This window comes from Pinus tabuliformis, chromosome 9, assembly GCF_031772625.1.
Source record: "Pinus tabuliformis cultivar Carrire ecotype Pingquan chromosome 9, CPIR1, whole genome shotgun sequence".
Taxonomy (NCBI): Eukaryota; Viridiplantae; Streptophyta; class Pinopsida; order Pinales; family Pinaceae; genus Pinus; species Pinus tabuliformis.
The window spans coordinates 605,999,293-606,012,400 of NC_142307.1; the positions used below are offsets into that span (position 1 = coordinate 605,999,293).

The following is a 13,108-nucleotide window of genomic DNA, read 5'->3' on the forward strand; positions in this document are numbered from 1 at the left end:
TGAATGTTTGAAAAGAATGAATTATCCTTTATAGATATATACGCAAGTTCAGTAAAGCAAATGCGTGTATACACGCTATTTTGGTAAGGAAAAGAAGTGTATACACAGGTTACCTTTGACACAGAAGCGTATACACACAGGTTTCTGAACAGTGAAGTAGCGTACATCTTTTGATTTAGGTTCTAGCTACTTCTGTTTATTGCTGCAGTGTTCTGGGTTCAGAATTGGTGTGTGGTTACAGTTACTGTGTTCTGGGTACAACTGTCAGAGAAGTGTTTATTTTGATTCAGTTTTGATTGGTGAAATGGTGATTGATTGATGCAAAAATTATTGATGTTTGATTGATGTGGATCCAGTCTGAAAATTTATGAAACGTGGTCCCTGGAAGAAAGAGAAGGTTGTAGCCTTATGTAGGCCAGCACCTACGTACTAGTATCTTGGCTAGTGCAAGAGCTAAGGGGGTTGTAGCTCCCTTCTAGGAGAAGCTGGAAAACGAGAGAGGGTTGTAGCTCTCTGCAGGTTGCAGCCTGCATACTGGTAAAGGACTGCACCAGTACATTGTAAAAAGAAGTTTCTAATTAAAAGAAGATAGAGATGAATTGCAGCAGGTGGTTTTCACCCACATTGGGTTTCCACCTTATATCTTGTGTTCTTGTGTGTGTGATTGTCTTCAGATTTGTTTTACTGCTTCTGGTTACTGTTCATTTGATCCTAATACACAGATTAATGATTAACATCAGTAAGATAAATTAAATTATAAGTCTGCATTGCATATGTGGGTTTCCTTCTCTGTAGTTGAGTATATACGCGGGTTTATCTAACTGAAGTAGCGTATATGATCTGAGTTTGAGAAAGAAAATAAGTGACTTGATAACACTGATTCACCCCCCCTTTCAGTAGTATTTCCAACACCTTCTTGATCATTTAGCTATCTGAATACTTGTTCCTCAACAAAATTTTCAGTTGATTCATCTTCTTGAAGTTTCTTAGGTTTTTTTTCCATTATAATTTTTTTTTCTAGATTTTCACAATTGTGAATTGTTAGACATTCTCCCTACTGACGAAGCCTATCAAACTTTGTCTATTATGCTAGATTATGAGAAATTCAATGCTCTGGCTACCTACAGGTCATTGCATATATATATATATATATATATATATATATATATAGATATGAAGGATTAAATACTAAAGTGTGTGTGTGTGTATATATATATATACACACACATTTTAGTATTTAATCCTTCATATTTTTGGCACATGTCAACATGATTCCACTAGCTATTTTAGCAAAAATAGTTAGTTAAATTGGAAAATAAAATGTTTTAGGTGTCCAACAGAGAATGTAAATATAGCTTAAATATTAGAAGCTATGTGATTTACCACATCAATTACGGATCTCAAGGCTTCAACAAAGTTCTATCATTCTGATTGGCCTCCAGCCTTTCGACTCTGATTTGGAGGAATTTCAAGTACTGGGAGGCCACATCAAGAACAACTACAATATCCATGGAATTTCCTTTAGGAAAAAAACTCCTAAATAGATCTATAGCATTTTTTCATTTTCTCTTTCCTTGACTTCTCCATTATATTGGTTGCCCCACTTTAGTGGCACTGTTATTTGTGCTAATGTTTCTTGATTCCTAGCTTGTTATGGGTGGAAAGAAAACACCATCTGAACTACTTTTCCCATTCAAAACTACCTTATGTTGGATAGAAAGAAGAATAAAGTCAAACTCCTTTTCTCTGAATTCCATACATTCATATTGTCTATTACTACTTGGATTATCATTGCTAGTTTGTCCATTGTCTTGTGTCCAACTTAGGTGGTCATTTCTTATGGCTTCGCTGGGAGTGTGACGAATGCTATCATCTTCTTCCTCATCAAAACATAATAGAGGTTCAATATCTCTAATATCTTCTTGCAATTGACTTTGATAACCTCCTTTGCTTGAGCCATTAGAACTCATTTCGCTTCTACTTTCTTCTTGTGTGGGGAAAGCAACAAACCTGTAACCAACAGCCTCTACACTCAACCACGTCCTATTTCATATTCCTTGCAAGGCTTGTGAATGGAGTCATATGCTCCTTGTATGCCAAAAACCCATCTTGGATAGTTAAATTAAATACTGAAGGTAATTCCGACATGGTTTTTGTCTTATGTATTATATTAAAGGCATAGATTTTGTCCAAGCCTTACTCTATTACAGACATAGATTTTTTCCTGAAGCCTTTTGTAGAGTTGGGTACCAGGTTTGGAAACTCATGCACAATGGGAGGGTGGAAAATGATTCAAACTCCACTTCTAGCCTGATAAAAAATAATGAATCTCTCAGAACATGCTTCAGAGACCATAGCACCTTTTACCCACAAAAAATAATGCCCCTCTACAAAAAATCCACTATAAATTTTAGGCCTACACACTGAAATTTTTCCCATAGATGATTTCAAGTGTTGACCACCTCTCTAGAAAAAATGTGTAGCTTCCTTCTAGGACCTCAATTGATGCATGGGATCAACTAAATTAATATCAATGCTTCGTATAACAATAAGAAATAGATTTCTTGGTGATATAGCCAACCCAAAGCAACTGAAAAATACATATGATAAAAGACCCATGTCATTTTTCAAATTTTTATTGTTTTGAAGCAAGGTTAAGAAAATTTTCTAGGGAAAGGTACTGGAAGAAGAGAACTCCCATATTTTATCCAACTATTGACAGAGTTGTCATTGCTGCAGTTGTATAGGAATCTTCCTCACATGTCCATGTGATATCTGTAACCACTTGATCGTAAGCCTCTTATTGACCCGACTTGTGATATTTACATCTAGAGGTGTAACATATCCAAAATAATGGAAGGAAAAAACCTTTTCCAATCACTATAAGAGCCTTGTTTAGGGATTTTGGAGTTATGACCAAGGATACTTCTAAGATGGGTACTAAATTAGCTGGTACCACCTCCTTCAAGAGACCTAAAGGCACAAATTTAGTAGTAGAAGACATTTATTGAGGTTTCCACGATACTCATGCCATAGCTTAACATCTTTATCAAAATTTAGAGTGGAGAAAATCATTTTGTTGCTTGAACTATCCACATCCATTTTCTAAAAAGAATTTAGAGTGCACATGGCACAAATCACTACAATAACCCAAGATTTAGGAACCTAAAGTAGGCCAAATAACCTCACTTCTAGTTGTTACAAGTTATGTTCAATAGTGCACAAATGTGCTTCAAGGACTCTTTATAAAAAACATTTACCATAGTTTTCTCTAATATCCAATATAGGAAAAACTATTGGATGAACTTACCAAAGAACTTTCATCTTCTTCCAAAGAGGATTTTCTTATTGGTTAACAACAACAAGAATATATGCCAATAGCCCACTATGTGTTGAATATTGGTCTGCACTGATCATAGATGACACACGATTTATAGAATGTTTCCTTGTTGCTTGTGCACTAGATTTTACAGGAATTTCTTGACATAGGCTTTTCCCTAGATCAGTAATATCCATAACCACTAGAAAACCATTTTAAGAAACCCTTTTGACTTGCAAATAAAGCTCTAGAATAGTAACTAACCATGATTTCTATTCACCATTCCATATCAGTTCTACCCTCGCATTATCAAGATCTAATGAATGCATCCGCACTCACCTTTTTATGCTACATTCCTGATCTTTTATCGCATTGTAAGCACATATTGCTATCACCATTGGCCATTAAACCACGTTTCACTATAGTTTTTCATCAAATAAGTTGTGTGCTAAGTCCTAATGTAGAAACCCCTATGAGGAACTTGCCATAACCAAGTATGGCTTTCAGGGCATTTCTTTATTGCTTCAAAGAGCTCCAAGGCCTTGCTATAATTCCCAATCTTCACATAACCAATAATAAATGAAATCGACAAAACCAAAAATTTATTCAAATAGTTGGTAGGCACCCTCCATTCTCCTACTATTAGCCAAAGAATCGATCAAGAAATTACACCAAACATTGTGAGGATTTAAACAATCTGGGTGGCCACTCGTAAATAGTGTTCTTGGATATTCATTTAAGATCCCTCTTGACCATGGCTGCTTTTAGGTGAAAACAAGCTATCCAATAGTGGATCCATCTCCACCACACTCATTGCATATCATGATATTCATCTATATTGGAAACAATATACAATAATTTGTACAATCATGAGAAGATACCCTTGGATTTATTTGCTATTAGGTGAAAATAAACCATCCAATAGTGGATCCATCTGCACCACTCTTCTTGAATATCATTTTATTCATCTGTATTGGAAATAATATACAATAATTTGTACAATCAGGAGAAAATGCCCTTGGCATTGTTTGTTAGTATATGATAAACATGTTTGGAAGAGTGAGGGGACAACTTGTAATATAAATTGATTAATTAAAAACTATGGCTATCAAAACATTCAACAATTAGTACCAGCATGCCTATTTTAAATGATGCAAGAATTTCTATCCATAGCCAATTTGAGCATATCTTGTTTTTTTTCCAGTCCAAACAATTAGAAGAGAATGGATATCAAATCTGTTCTACTTACTGTAGCACACTTATATCTAAATTAGTTTTGGTGCATTTTTTTGGAGATGGAAGCTCATCCTCCTTCATTTATAAATGTTGGGCACAATTTGAGAAAGAGAAAATGCATTGAAATGAAAAGAAATGAAACAATGACAGTGAAATAATAATAATAATAATAATAATAAAATGAAAAATGTGTCAAATTTCAAATCATATAATTCTGCATTTAGAAAAATAAACTCTAAAGCTAGTAGCTTAAGATTTGAAATATTTAATCAAATAGAAAAGATGAGTTGCACTTGTTTACAAATTCATATTGTTGGAATATATTCCTAGTGAAAATAAGCTAAACATAAACCATTCAATAGCTCTAACAAGATATTAATAGTGTGTGCTAATTCTAGTTACCATTCTTTGTATGACTATATTAAATTGTTTATAAATTATTTTGTATTATTAGCTTGTTGTGCGGTTCACGTTACAAGGGTGTGACATTAAGCTAACTCTCTTGAGCTATTTTTATTAAGTTAAAAATAGGGGCTGCATGATTATATATTTTACATAATACAAATATTATGTCATTATGTGTCAAACATTTTTTTTTTAAATCAATGCCTATATATGCAATTTCAAGGATTGCCATAATGCATGATTGTTATTTAAAGGGTGCTAGCTTAATGGAAGAGCACTTGCCTGTTGGTGGTTCGATTCCATTGTGCTCTGACATGAATTAATCAATGATATTGTAGTTTATTTTTAATTAAATAATTTCAATAGTGAGATATTTTTCTGGATTCGTTGATTTATATTGTCTCTAAAGAGACAAAAGTGATATTGTATTGTTTTTAAATATAATTTTTTAGTGTCTCTGAAGAGACAATAGCTAGGATTAAATACATCTTGTCTCTATAAAGGCAATTTATTTAATCTCAACTATTGTCTCTCAAGCGACAAAACTGAAGTTGTCTCTTAAGAGACAATAATGCTTATATTATATATTGTCTTTATAGAGACAATTTTTTAAGACAATAATTTGAGACACCCACTTAAAGACAATATTTAAGACAATACACAAAACTGAAGTTGTCTCTTAAGAGACAATAATGCTTGTGTTATATATTTTCTTTATAGAGACATTTTTTTAAGACAATAATTTAAGACACCCACTTAAAGGCAATATTTAAGACAATACACAATTTTTTTTGTCTCAAGTTAAAGCAATATACCAAAAAATTGTCTCAAATATTGTCTTAAAACCCCATCCTATATTGTAGTGTTTCAATTGTACAAAAAATATGATATTTACATGACAATTTGTCATCCTTGATTGAACTTAGATTGAATTGAATGATAATGGAAAATACCAGTTACAAAGCATTCATTCTTCCATGCTATCATATCAATCACAGTTAAATAATTATCTAATTACAACCTATGCCCATGTCGTGTTTTCGTAGAACCCAAATAACTATTGATACCATTTAGTGCATATGTCATTGTAATTGACTGAAAATAACGCTATTATAAAAATAAAAATGAAAGTGGAAGCGAAAGCATTGTAATTGTCTGGTGGATTTTGTAGTTCCATATGAGGATTTTGTTTTTTTTCCATATTAGACGTGTATTTAACCGTCTTCTCCATTTTGTGAATTATGAAAAACTCCATTTTCGCAAACTTTAGGTTTGTATATGATTCTTTCAGTCCCAAAAAGATTCCAATATGCATTAGAAAACACCAAAAAGACTTCTAACACCATTGATAAAAGTTCACATCCTTCCGGTTGCACCCATTGATTTCAACTTGTTTCTTTTATTACTTTATGATCTAATCACTGGTTATATGTGATATTTCCTTTCAATGTTATAACTAGAACAACCATGTGGTTGATATAAGCTCAATCCATAGAAACATTCAGGGCATCTTAGTTGGTAATAAAAAACATGTGAAATAGTTGAAACTCTATAGGTCATAGTTCAAATCCCTATTGCTATTACGTGTACAGGGAAAAGGACATATCGTAACCCATTTATTGACAGTTACCTGTCATATACATCAATTCTGATCCTCAAGACTCTAGAGGTCTTAGTTCAAGCAACCAATATATATATATATAGTTATTGATATATTAATTCTACTTTAAGTACATATGTCCCCATCTATGGCCATCGACCCAGGCATCGACTAATCCCCACCCTTGGTTGGCATGCCCCTATCATAATATTATGGTTTTCCGACTTTCCCCATTTTCTAGTGGGTCTGCAACTTTGACTCACGGATGTGAACCAAACAGGTGGACAACACAGACCCCAGAATACATATTGAATGTAGTGGGATTTCAAATTTTACATTTATCCCAAGATTTCAAACTCGAGTGCACCACATTTTTTAAATGAAATATGGTTTTGGAATACGATTTTATCCCACCAGGTGCACAATATTTCAATGGGAAATAGACCGACGAAAGGAATGAAGTTCATGGAAGTCGTTCTAGCAACTGGGCTAGGAGTCGGTGCTTCAACAACCTTTGCAATGCCAAAGAGATCAAACATTGAGACCACAACATAAGCAACTACCACTGTAAATGTGGATGCCTTCATTGCCATTGTCGTTACAGGTTATGAAACTGGTGTTGGAAATATTAATCCCAACCACCGCCTTAAACACACTAACAAACAACATGCTTTCCCAATCAACTACTGCAGGGTTGTGATTTTGTTTGCAGGTGGAAGGACTAAAGTATGAGTAGAAGTAGATCGTTGACCATTCCAAAACACATCAGATAGTTAAAGAACTTAATGAGACGTCAGTAAATATGTATGGGAAAACATTTACTGCGTAACCTTTACTGCATTGCGGAACCTCTCCAAGTTCATAAAATCCCTCATTTTGTATAATCGCCCATCCTGTGTCTTAAATATTTGCTCTGTCATAAATTAATGAGTCAAAGTTATATGTTTGCAGAAATATGAATGTAAAAGTCATTTTCAAGGTTGAACAATTAAAGAGGAGTTGAGTGTGTAAGTTTGAGAGGTAGTGAGGAGAAAATCATGGAGAAAATATTGGTGGGCACGTGAAAACAATAGTTACTGTGTGTGTTACTCTGCAACCCTTGTGAAGCATAAATCACAGTAAGTTTTTTTGTTTTACTTGTAGCAGTAGCCTCCAACTTATCATATGAATGTATTTTTCATATGTTTAGAAATATAATCTATAGTTTGGTTTGTTGTGATATGCCTTTAAACCTTCACCACTAGCTTTACTACAACCATTTTATTTCCACTCTGTTTTATTGTGTGTTTAATTTATGTTTCAATAAGCCTTTGTGTAGTTGCAACATGCTTGCCACAACTGATTTCTGATCCAGACTCCTCTCCTCTACTCCTAAAATTTTTTCCTAACATGGTATCAGAGCGGGTTAAACTTTGTTAGTGTAAAAACAAGTTTTTTTTACTAGCAATTAAAAATTGTTTCGAGGGTAGATTTTTGATGTATTTTTACCAGCAGGTAGAAAGTTTTTTTTTTCACTCAGAAATGGAAACATCAAGAAAAAGCTTGACTAATCCTCATATATGTCATTTTAATCAAAAAATTATGATTATTGGTCTATTACAATGAAGGCCCTTTTTTCTTCTCAAGACATTTGGGATTTGGTGGAGAATGGTTTTCAAGAACCAGTAGATGCAACAGCATACAATGCATTGTCTCAAGAAGCAAGGGATTTCTTGAGGGACAACAAGAATAATGATGAAAAAGACCTTTTCTACATTTTTCAAGCAGTTCATGAAAGTATTTTCCCAAGGACTACAAGAGCAACAAAGTCCAAGCAAGCATGGGACACCCTCCAGACAACCTACCAAGGCATGGAAAAAGTGAAGAAAACAAAGCTACAAATGCTAAGGAGAGATTTTGAAACACTTTGTATGAAAGAGTCTCAGAATGTAGACTCATTGTTTACACATGTAATTGGACTGGTTACTCAAATCAGGTCTCATGGTGAGACACTTGAGGAAAGGAGAATAGTTGAGAAAGTTTTGAGAAGTCTTCCAGCAAGGTTTGATGCCATTGTTGTGGCCATAGAAGAGACAAAGGATCTCTCATAGTTCTTAGTTGATGAGCTTCATGCATAGCTGATTTCTCATGAACATAGATTGGATAGAGCAACAAGCTCCTTACTGAACCATGGCTTCAAGACACAAGTTTCATTGGGTCAAGCTAGAGGTAGAGGGAGATCATATGCTAGAGGAAGGGGAAGAAGCCCACACAGTGGTGGAAGAAGCATCCCTTCAAGCTCAAGTGGAAGAGGTATCAATCAAAATCCAAGTCAAGGCCAAAGCCAAAATCAAGCACAAGGTCAAAGGTATGATAAATCTCAAGTTCAATGTCATTATTGTAAGAAGTATGTTCACTATGCAAGTGAATGTAGGAAGAAGCAATATGACATTAGTAAAAAACCAACAGTAAATTTCACAAAGGAAAATCAGAACCATGATAGAATGTTTTTAGCTTGTAATGTAGCACAAGAAAAATAAAGCAATATATGGTATCTAGATTCAAGGTGTAGCAACCACGTGTCAGGGAACATAGAAATGTTTTCCAATCTAGATGAAAGTGTGAAATCTGAAGTGACATTAGGGACTAATATCAAAGTCTCTATCATGGGCAAAGGAAGAGTTAATATCCTAACAAAGAAGGGGGAGAAGAATTACATCTTGGATGTTTACTTTGTCCCAAGTCTGAAGCATAACCTCATAAGCATTGGACAACTCATGCAAAAGGGCTACAATGTCTTTTCCAAAAATGATGAGTGCACAATTTTGGATAGCCCTCCAAGAAGATAGTTGATTGCAAAGGTTAATATGACAAACAATAGAATGTTTCCCATAAAAATAAGATTAGATTTGAAGGAAGAAGGTGCACAAGCACAACTATCAATGAATTCACAAGAGGATGGAAGAAAGATGCAACTTTCACATAAGTAAACTTTCAAGTAGAGGTCAAAGATGAAAATTGTTTATGGCATTTGATATTTTGTCATCTCAACCTTGGAGGTTTGAATTTGTTGCATAGGAAAGGCATAGTGAAGGGGTTACCGCTCACAGAAAAACCGAACAGCCTATGTGAAGGATGTATCTTGGTCAAGCAACACAAAGAGACATTTCCAGCAGGAAAGTTAGTAAGGGAAAAGGCACCCTTGGAGATTGTCCATTAAGATTTATGTGGACCAATGCAGACACCATCAATTGGTGGCAACCACTATTTATTGACCTTCATAGATGAATACACAGTGAAGACATAGGTCTATCTCCTAAAAAAGAAAAGTGAAGTGTTCGAGTGCTTCCGTCGACACAAAGCTCTTGTTGAGAAGCAAAGTGGAAACTAAATCAAAGACCTTAGGACTGACAGAGGTGCCAAATACATCTCAAATGACTTCCTTTGATTCTGCAGGGAGCATGGAATTCACAAGCAATTTACAGCAAGGTATACACCTTAGCAAAATGGTGTCACGGAAGGGAAGAATAAGACCATTATGGAAATGACAAGGAGTATGTTGAAAGCAAATAATTTTCCAAACGATTACTAGGTTGAAGCTATCGGTTGTGCAATGTATATCATGAATAGATGTCCAACCAAAAGAGTCCAGATCATGGTTCCTAAGGAGGCATGGAGTGGAAGAATTCATAGTGTCACTCACATGAGAGTCTTTGGATATGTGGCATATGCACATGTCCGGAATGAGTTGAGGAAGAAGATGGACAACAAGGGGGAGAAATGTATATTTGTTGGATATAGTGATGAATCCAAGGAATACAAACTCTACAATCCATCAACCAGGAAGGTCATAATCAACATAAATGTACAGTTCATAGAAGAGGAAGCATGGGATGGAATTTTAGAGAAGACGATCAATGTCAAAACATGCATACCGAATGAGTACAAAGAGGAATTGACAGCAATAAGCAATTGCTCAACAATCACTCCCTCTACTCCTATTCAAGCACAAAAAAGCAGGTAGCAAGTAACACCATCAACAAATAACAGGACAATGTCACGCAATTAAGCAAGTGATTCTCCAAGCACATCGTAAAGCACAACACAAAGTGACATGTCAAGCCCATGTTCAGCAAGCATAAGAAGACCAAAATTCATAAATTTAATAGAAATTTATGTGTAAGATGAAGTTGATAGTAGCGCTGGTCTAAATTCCTTATTTGCATTATTTTGTCATGTAGATGACCCAATCCATTTTGTGGATGCAGTCAAAGAAGAAAAATTGGTTGTGGAAATGGAGGAAGAAATAGAAGCAATATGAAGGAATGACACATGGGAGTTAGTGAACCTTCTGCAAGGAAAAGAAGTCATTGGAGTGAAGTGGGTCTATAAGACCAAGAGCAATGTCAATGAGAATATTGAAAGGCATAAAGCGAGGCTAGTTGTCGAAGGATACAAGCAATAACATGGAATAGATTATGCGGAGATGTTTGCGCCAGTCGCGAGGATGGAGATAGTGCATACAGTGGTGGTGATTTCCATGCAACATAAATGGAAAGTGTATCAAATGGACGTAAAATCAGCATTCTTGAATGGAATGTTGAAAGAGGAAGTGTATATTGCGCAACCACTTGGTTATGAGCTAGAAGGCAAAGAAGACAAGGTCAGGTTTGCGAAAATCTCTTTATGAGCTGAAGAAAGCACCACGTGCATGGTATAGCAGGATAAATGCTTACTTGTTGGAAAATGGTTTCAACAAATGCGATGGTGAGCCGACTCTCTACATCAAAGAGAGTGATAGTAAGATTCTTATTGTTGTATTATATGTATATGATTTCATTTTTACAGGCAGTGATGATTTCCTCATCGCTGATTTCAAAGAAGTCATGAAGAGTGAAAGTCATGAAGATTGAATTTGAAATCACTGACTTGGGGTTGTTAAGATATTTTTTGGGCATAGAAGTGAAACAAATAGACTATGACATTTTTTATTTCTTAAGAAATGTATATAGCAGACATTTTGGAGAGGTTTAAAATGCAGAACAAAAAGCCCACACCAACTTCAACTGTCATGTGGTTGAAGTTGGGAAAATAAGATTGTAGCAACAATGTCAATCCAACATTGTACAAAAGCATGATAGGCAGCTTGATGCATTTGACCAGCACTAGGCTAGATGATCCGAATCAGATCCACAAAAGACTGTCAAGAACTTTGACTGTATCGAGTTGAACAAATCTTTAATGAAATCTAAAACAGCGATCAAAAATGCCTTGAACCAGTGGCCATGACAACCGGCGTGGAATGACAAGGACCTCAGTCAAAGCGCATTGACCGAGGCCCATGGAGACTGCGCAGGAGGTCAAAACAGCCACTGGGAGCCCCGGATCGGGAAAAGGAGGCGATTTTTGGTGCGCGATTAGCGCACTGCTATGAAAAAAGGGACGAAATGGGAAAGGCTTGAGCACTCGGTCACGTTGGGAGCTAGAGAACCGCGGGCAAAAAAAGGAAAAAGGGCTACCGTACGACGGTGGGACCCGCACCTTGGAAACGGCGGTATTGATCGGGGTGCCCTTGAATGGTAAGAGGTTTTGGGTAAAGCGGAGCGATCACACTCAGCGATCGATGCATGGTAGTGGAGGTGAGAGAAAAACTAGCGTGATCGTGCGTTATCGGTCGAGCAAGTCAACCGCACTCGACGTGCGAATGACGTTGGATCTAGAGGAGCCCAGATCAGACAGCTGAGATTACACCCGATGAAAAGAAGCGGAATCGATAGGGATTAAGCCGCGATTTAAAGGGATTTGGAATCCGTTTGACAGTCACGGTGGAGAAAAAACACATACACAACATAACCGAAGAAATGAACCGATGAAGTAGGCTGGCGCTGTTCCAATGCGGACACGTGGCACTTCCTGAAGCGTACATGCTGATGCTGAAGAGGAAACTCCAGGCACAGTTGCAGAAGGCGAATCGACGTAGGCAGGAGAGGAACTAAACAGGCATAGGATCGGATAGTTAAAGCCACAAATAGAGATAGTGAGGAGAGAGGGAGAAAGAGGAGTCCAAGCGACCAAGAAAGACAGTGAACAGTGAAACCCAAGAGGAGGACTGAACATAGAGAGCAGTAAAGCCAAGCAGAGGAGACAAAGGGCCAAGCTGACCATAGGCAGCATCGAGCATGAGAGAGCTTGAAGATTCAAGCCTTCCCATAGAGGAATCTGTCTGGATTGAGCATCATAGTTGGCTCTTTCCACTGTAGACCAAAGGGTCACAGATCTAGTAGGAAGAACAAGAGTCTGTGTACTCCAAGTGGCTTGGGGAATCCAAGAACCACCCTGCCAAGCAAAACCTACTTCAGGAGAACTCACATTGAGTCCCTGTATTGTAAATCTCTACCAAAGGCACAATAAAACAAGGCCACCACTGAAGCTGGACCGGAGACGTAGCCCTGGAGAATAGGGTGAACTCCTTATTAAAAATTCTTGTGTCTTTGTGTTGCTTACTATATTTCTCTGTTGTCTTTCCATTTAAATGTCTGTGTATTGGCAATCTGATTGATTCATTACTT

The 13,108-nt window shown here is 36.4% G+C and overlaps 1 pseudogene; it reads right to left on the minus strand.

The window, feature by feature from the left end:
• Positions 1 to 1,400: 1,400 nt before the first annotated feature.
• LOC149150044 (uncharacterized) lies at positions 1,401 to 2,355 on the minus strand (annotated as a pseudogene).
• Between the last annotated feature and the right edge of the window lie 10,753 nt (positions 2,356 to 13,108).